The sequence below is a fragment of the Amblyomma maculatum genome, chromosome 5, assembly GCF_055883805.1.
Source record: "Amblyomma maculatum isolate TAMU_Amacu chromosome 5, ASM5588380v1, whole genome shotgun sequence".
Lineage (NCBI taxonomy): Eukaryota > Metazoa > Arthropoda > Arachnida > Ixodida > Ixodidae > Amblyomma > Amblyomma maculatum.
This window is the reverse complement of record NC_139348.1, coordinates 83,899,343-83,907,276: the sequence shown is the minus strand read 5'-3', so window position 1 is coordinate 83,907,276 and position 7,934 is coordinate 83,899,343. Positions and strand designations below refer to the sequence as shown.

Below are 7,934 nucleotides of genomic sequence, written 5' to 3'. Positions count from 1 at the left end.
AAAACACGGCCCAGAGATAACTAATCACGTCTCCTTTGCCAATACCCAGCATGCTACCTTGGGATTCCAACGTACGGGAATTTTTTATCTCTTTCTCTTTTTTTCTCTTTCTCTTTCTTTTCACCATATGTCTCTTTCTCTTTATCTTTCTTTGTCTTTCTTTTCACCATTTCCCCAACCTTTTCGAAGAAAGCTTTAAAGCTCGAGTCTTCTATTTGCCTCATTGCACTTTCGTGCATTGTTACGCAGACACATCATAACAGGAGTAGAGAGCGGATGCTGCGTTTATCGGGCTGTCAGCTGAGCTCTTGCCTCCACTGTCGGCGAGAAACTTACTGCCCCATCAGCCCCCTGAGATGTCGTGGACCTTTCTTCTTATGGGTGTTCCTCCGAATCTAGTATTCTCCACTTGGGATCGGGGTCCTCAACACTTCTTGTTTCCTGATGCTTCTATAGATAATATCTTAGATTGGTTGGTCTATGCATTTTGCTGCCCCCTCTCCAGTATAATATGGCGTGGACACTATACTCCCGGCTTCAGGAAGGTACCTACCTGCGCAATCTACAAGAATGACGTCCGATGCTTCCTTTTTAAGGTCCTCGTCCTTCACCAGGTTTCTCCGAAACAAAACTGTGTTGGCTCCGCAGTATCTAAGCACTAATATGGGACGGTCCCCCATTTGCCAAACCACCACCGGCATTGCTGCTTTCGACTTGGGTGTTCCACTCACCGTCTCATATTCCAGCGGCGTTTGCTCTCCTTTTATAAAAGCTGTGTAACTTCAGGGGGTGTGCCAAGTTCTACCCGAGAGTCGACAACACGTGCAGCTGGGGCTTGCGTTCTATAGCCGCATTCATTCACAGTATGTTCCCTCCTTTAACAACCTTGACATACAACCTGTGTCTTTTGGGCAACGCTACTAGTCCAGCAGTCAACTTCACAGTGTCCCACCTTACCACAGAGGAAATACCTTACTGGCATCCTAGATGCACCGCCATAGGCTCTTCTTTTTGTCGCATCTGTTTCTGGGACCTTTTGATTTTTCTCCTCTGCCTTACTCATATTTCTCAGCTAAAATTGCTCTATCACCATCTTGTCACGTAACCTTTCAATATTCTTTTTTTTGTTTTTGACATTTAAGCCACCTATCGAAATAATTGATCAACCTGCAGAAAAATTGCTTAGTGGTTTCAGCATCCTCTGGTTTCGCGGTGCGAAATCGCTTGGGAAAACCCTCTGCCGTAAACCTGAATCTTTGAAGGAGTACCATGTTTACTTTTCAGTAGTCCATGCAATTAGCAGCAGGCATCCTCTCAAAGACAGCGCCTACCCGACTAAATACATGCTCAACGCAGTGACCCATTCACTGCGCTCCCAGCATTGCCCTCAAGCTATCCGCTTGGATTCTTGCAGATATGCATCCAAATCATATCTTTTGTCATCAAAAGCAGCCATAAGCTTTCTTGGACGAACTCTGGCCGGTTTAGGAAATTCTTCACTCGCACAAGAACGCTGATCATCGTCTGTGATCTCCTCATATTCTCCCGTGACATGCGTTTGTTTGCACAAAAAGAACTCGTTCTCTCGTTCCATCCTTTTCTCCCGCTGTTCTTCCTCGCGAGCGTCTTCTTGTGCTTGCGCCCTTTCCTGTGTCAGCCTATTTGTATGCCGCTTTCCCTCTTTGTCTCCTCGTCACAGAGATCCATCGCCTCTTCCTTGCTTAGACCTAGCTTGAGAGCCAGTTCTAACGTTTTAGACCGCAGCAAATTGGCGCCCGTTCTTGGTTTTCGCGTCTTCGTCGTCATCGGCGTTGCCCTTCGTAAGCAGTTCCCCTTTCACTCCTACCTTCCTTCCTTCGATTAGGGCGCGATTCAGGTGTACACAGGAATGGTGTGACAGATACTGCGCCTTTCCATTCTTGTGAACCAATTATGAAAGGCACGCTTCAGAGCTCAAGTGTAAGACGTGACCATAAATGGTACACACTGCAAAGATAAGAATTCAGGAAAAATGCGAGCGCAAATACCAAACTGCAGGGTAACATGTGCAGTAACCGAGACTTCACACATTCAGAGAGAAAAGCCTCGTATTTTGATTTAGTTAGCGTATGTTTAGTTAGCGTGATTTAGTCAGCTAGTTAACCGCGGTAAAAAAAAATTTCTCTATTCAAAAAATGTCTAAAATGACATCGTTTTATAAATAAGCTCTCTGGTGCTCGTTCCTGGGTTCTGCGTCGTCGTCGCCGTCACCGTTGTTTCTCGTAACGAGCTCCGCAGCTGGGATAGCGCGCTTCCCCCCTCCCTCTTCCTCAGTGGCAGAGACCGCGCGTGTTCTCCGACTGCTGCGCGCGATCCTCTCACTAGAAGAAAAGTGTTGCTATGACTTTTACAAGGAAGAGAATCACTCGATAACCGCTTCTTCTGGGTGGACGGTTACTGTTCTATGTACAAAGCGATTCCTAGGTGTTATAATTGACAATTACCTCTCTCGCGCACCTCAGATTAAAAACCTCCGCGAGAGAAGCACTGCAGCATTGCAGATTTTCAGATTCTTGGCGGGAACACTATAGGGCAGCAAGTGCCGGTCGATTATTCTGCTTGAAATGGCCTACGTTGAAGGAGCGTTACGCTACTATTTACCGGTGCTTCAAATTATCTCCAACAAGCAATAGGATTCTTGCAGCCATACGGAACCGCTGCTTGCGAATATGCCTTGGACTCCCAAAGGGATCATCTGCATCAAGAACACTTGCAGAAGGAGGATATCTCCCGCTAGATGTGATTGCCGCCCAAGAAACTAGGAGCATCCATCTCCGACATGTACTCCAAGGGAAGAAGCATTTCTTACACCGCGTCCACAAAACTCTCTGCAACTGGGCTTTGGTTAAACTGTACAATTTCTGCCCTTTCTTTCTGTTAGTCAGCCACGCAATTTACTACCACTCACCTTTTCTCCATGGACACTACAGTCACTCAAGGTGGATATGTCTGTTCCTAGCATAGATTCGAAGAGCCGTATGCCACAGGCAGCACTTCTTCAAACCGCTCTCGCCTACTCTGTCAAGTAACATACGCAGTACACCCACATATTCACCGATGATTCAACTGCTCGAGACACTTTCTCCTGTGGCCTTTATCAACGAATCATGTCCTGTCTTACCGGCCGCAGCGCAAGACATCTACGAAAACTGAGCTTCGTGGCTATAAAGAAGCTCTTTCCTATATTCTGCGCCAAATTCCCGGACAATGGGTTATCTTCACTGATCCCAGAGCATCTCTGCAAATCTTGAATAACCTGCTGAGCAAAACCAATCTTCGTCCTGTTTCTCTTTACATTGGGTATATACATCATTTGTCTATTGCCGCCGACCACTGCATAACATATCAGTGGATACCAGCTCACTGTAGTAAGGTTGAAAGTTGGGCGAGTTGAAGCTGGTTCATTTTGAAGGTAGCGCGAAAAACGAGGACCAAGAGTACTGTGTCGTGTTGTGTCCTTCTACTCTTGGTCCTCGTTTTTCGCGCTACCTTCAAAATGAATCAGCTCACTGTAGTATTAAAGCCAATGAAAAACAGATGAAGCGGCATGTAAAGGCCACCAACATCAAAGATACATACGGATCTTCACAAAATCTGATGCATCCCAACTGACTATAAAATTTGCTTCCGATACATAGTATCGACTTTGGAGCTTGCCACACATCACTACTACTTTTTTTACTCAACTAATCCATTTCTAAGATCAAAACTACCTCCGAAATTTCCTCGCCAACTAGAACCTCTTTACCACCGATTTCGCCTGAATTGTAACATATACAAATGGCTTGCGCTACCGCTTCGGTGAAATGAACAGTCCTCACTGTGACAAGTGTGGCTCGATTGAAACTGTGGAACATATACTACTTGAGTGCCCTGCCTACGCTGCTGAGCGTGCGTACTATGGACATAGTATGGAGAAGCTCTCCCCAGTGCCTTTAACAATGAACAGTGTCTTCAGTTCCTTAGCCTGCCCTAGGCAACACATACTCGCAATGAACTTTTTATTCACGTATTTAAAAAGCATTAGACTCTTTGACAGAGTCTATTCACCTTCCGTATTTCCATCAGGCATTTTTCAAGCTGTGAACCCTATAAGCATATTTTTCAGATCACGCATTTTATTATTTCATTTTGTCCCATTATCCACGAAGCACCTTGACACGTATTTAATGGCCGCATTTTATCTCCCCCGTTCATTCTATTATTTCCTTCATCATTCTTTTTCAATGTTTCTCTCGCGAATTCCCCTTCCCACACTGAGTAGCATGCCAGCGAAATCTAAACGCCGACAAAATTCTCTGTTTTTCATTAATGGGTCTTTCTCTCTCTCTCAAGTGGGCACAAAATGGCCAGCATACCACCACCGCTTTGGCTTCGTTTATTGCAGTTTTGGTGCTATTAGCCTTGCTGCTGAGAGTAATCGATATGCATGATGCCTGTATTGTTTCGTGAATTTCTTTTAAAAACTGCGAGAAAGCTGTGTTGTCTGTACAGCAAAACGGACCATCTCTACAATGCGGAAATGACGCTCAGGATATAAATAACAATAATCCGGCCGTAAACTTCTTATTTCTTTCCTTACTAGATGGAATGATATTGCGAAACTGAAGCCGTCAACATCAAAGGCGATTCCATTGTTAGCACTCCAGATAGAGCACTTTTAAAAACGCTCCTGAGAGCTTTCATATATGAAATTCTCACGCCGCACATTTGTAAAATGGCTTAAGCCTATTAACAGTTGTCAGTATCATTATGCTAGTTCTATGTTATTAAATGCGCAAAAGAATGTTTACATTTGATGTATTTAAATTAAAGGCGTCTCATTTTGTAACTGCACGATGTTGAAGTGCCAAGGCCAGCAGATTCCAGATACTGTTTTGATGATTACGAATATTTCAGGCTACGTTGACCACTAAAATATTTGTATGAAAAAACCTTCAATCGCGCGTTCTGTCATTGCACGTTGATCACATACTGTATTTGTTTTTCATATAATAATTGAGAGGTGCCCATACCTAATACGCCCCTCATGGCGCAAACTACCTTCCCCTACTAAGCTAAAATATATACTACAATTTTAAACAAGAATTCTTTCTCCCTAAAAAAACTAGTCAGTGTACTTTGCCAGAAAAACACGGCAGCAATGGGAGCTAGTGACGCAGGGACAGTGCGTTTGCTTACGAAAGTGCAATACGGTTCAGTTATGTGGCAAAATGAAAGTGTTATTGTTGCAGCAAAAGGCCTTGTCGAGGTGGCGCGTTGATTTTAGTACGGCAGTGCTGTCTCTAAGGCTGCGGGATCTAATTTTGGCCCCAGCGGGGGCATTCTGACTGAGGCAACACAACTTGTACAATTTGCACCTCTCTACAACCACCTATCCACCGAACATGAGCACCGATGTTCAACAAATAATTACCGTTTTGAGGACAAAGGTCCTTTTTTGAATTCTTAACACAAGCAGGACTTTAGCTCGGAAAATAATTCTGTGCATCATAAGGTGAAAATAAGTACGACACACATAAGACCTTGTATCTCAAACGGGTGAACCACAATTTCTCAACCAATGTTTACTCTACGTGGCGACATACACACACACACACTTTCCCGAGTGGTTATGTAAGGCGGGTGGATACTATGATACTATAGTGGGTATACGGTGGTGGAAGGGGGGGGGGGGGGGGGAGTGGCTCGGTCATTACGGTTTGGGAAGAGAGGAGAAAGATGCTTTCTTTCTCACTCTATCTCATCACTAATATCACAAGTTATTTGCAATGTTGTAGCTATGATCCTGTGACTTGACCGCCATTTTGAATTTCAGAGCGACGGAGAAACGGACAAAAAACAAACACATACAAATAGGAAGAGCTAATGCTCTTCAAAGGCACTGTGCTTGCTCACAGGCGAACGTCGGAGTCCATCCTTAGCAAATCACACGCAGTTTGTCACCCAGCAAAATATACTGTGGAACGCTCCCTAACCTAGGCTCCAAGCATTCGAAGGAACCTCCTCTCCTGACAATGTTAGGTGTATATATAAAATGATTTCGTCATTTGCGATCATAGAACTCGAAGTCTACATACAGCAAAGCTGGCTGCCAGACTGGCAAACTGTTACTGTCTCCACTACAATTTTCAACCTATGTTTAAGAAACACAGCAAAGCCAATTGATATCCTACCGACTGAGAAACGAGCACATCACACATTGAATAATGAGGCTCAAGAATGTGATCTGTCTGTCGTTGATTTTCAGCTCTAGTTTCATGAACGCAACGGCGTTCAAATCATTCCTTTCAGAATATTGTCTCAATGATAATGTTCACGTCGCCAAGTACGGCTTCCAAAATTTAATGTTGCTATTCTAAACGCTTTTAATGTTGATGTTCCACTTATGAGCAGAACAATCAATTGATAGAAAAAAAAAACATGATCCGCCTGATGTGCGCCGAGTTCATCGCAAGCACCGAAGGGGTTTATGGCTCTCGCAGCTACCGTGGCGCCTTCGTCTCGAGCCTCTACTGGCAACTGCCTTTTTGCTCTACCATGGCGAACGACGCATTCCTCTTTTTCTGGCCTGACATTTGCAGTTTCGCTCTCGTATCTTTTTCTCGGGTGTAGAAATATTTGTCTTAGGCAATGTTGGCCGTTTAAACACGCTGCATCTTTCCCTTGCCTATCACGAGGGGTCAATATTATCCCGGTTTTACAACGTATATCCGGTATTATAATGAATTCTTTAGTAAAATGAGGGTGTGGGAGGCAGCGTAATTAAGCTTAATAAGCATTATAATAATGTTACGACGGGGTAAGACGTCGCAGCGCTGAACAACAAGACGATAGGGTAGGGAGCTCAGCTGGTCAACGGCAGCGCGTCCGGCACGGGAGTCTTTTTCCGTCTTTTTCCTTCACTTGTGTTAAACCTCATCTTCTTCTGTACTGTTACATTTCTGCCCTGGGCAGACGAAGCCCTCCGGGCGATATAATTATTCGTTTCCAGGAGAGTGACACGGCTTCATCCGGTCGATATGGGAAACTTCGATTCACTTCACTGACGCGCTCAAGTACAACGTAAGGGCCAGCGATAAACGATGCCTGTACAAGCGGTGAACGATACCTTCAGAGATATCATTACTGAATGTGCTGTTAACAAAGGTGGTATGGTAGTTTGAAAATATACAAGTAAATTATCTCAGCAGATAAAAATTTTGATTAGGAGACCTTAAAGTATGCAAGCCTCCAACACAACCGACAGGATACACTTCGCATAGCTATCAAAGGCGATAACGTCACCGGTAGGTTCGGATGCCACGTCTTGAAATTTGATGCGTTCCTTTGATCTAACGCTGAACGTCCCAACCGTCAAATATGTGAAGATCTTGACACGCATGGACGATGTTTTTTTCACTTTTGTATATTTCGTATTTGTGTATTTTTAATTTTTTAAACATCAATAAAAAATATTCGCTTTTCTTGGTACATATTTTCCACATTTTACTCTCTTTTTGAATTATTCACATTTCTTTTAATTCAATTCATTGATAAATTACACTGTAAATCTCTTAAGTATCATCATGAAGCATTGCATTCTCACTCTTAGCATTTGGATGCATTTGAACCACTTTTTCGAAGCAAAATTTCTTAATAAATTCAGTTTCTTATGCTCAATCCTAATATTTACCTTGCATCATCGAGCATTGACATCCTGGTATTTCTATCTGCTTCACGTACCTGTCCTTTTTGCTAACTTCATTGCTTTTCGTTCGAGAACTTGACACCTTCCAACCCTCTTCTTTAAATTTGTTTTAACTTTTAATGCTATATATCTATCAAATATCGCTAACTTTTATTAGCATCATCAAGCAATAGCTTATCCTTTTGAGCATTTCAGCACACTTAGA

At 43.4% G+C, this 7,934-nt stretch overlaps 1 pseudogene; it reads right to left on the bottom strand.

Annotated features, from left to right (window-relative positions):
* Positions 1-285: 285 nt before the first annotated feature.
* On the bottom strand, positions 286-1,806 carry LOC146188613 (uncharacterized; annotated as a pseudogene).
* Positions 1,807-7,934: the final 6,128 nt, after the last annotated feature.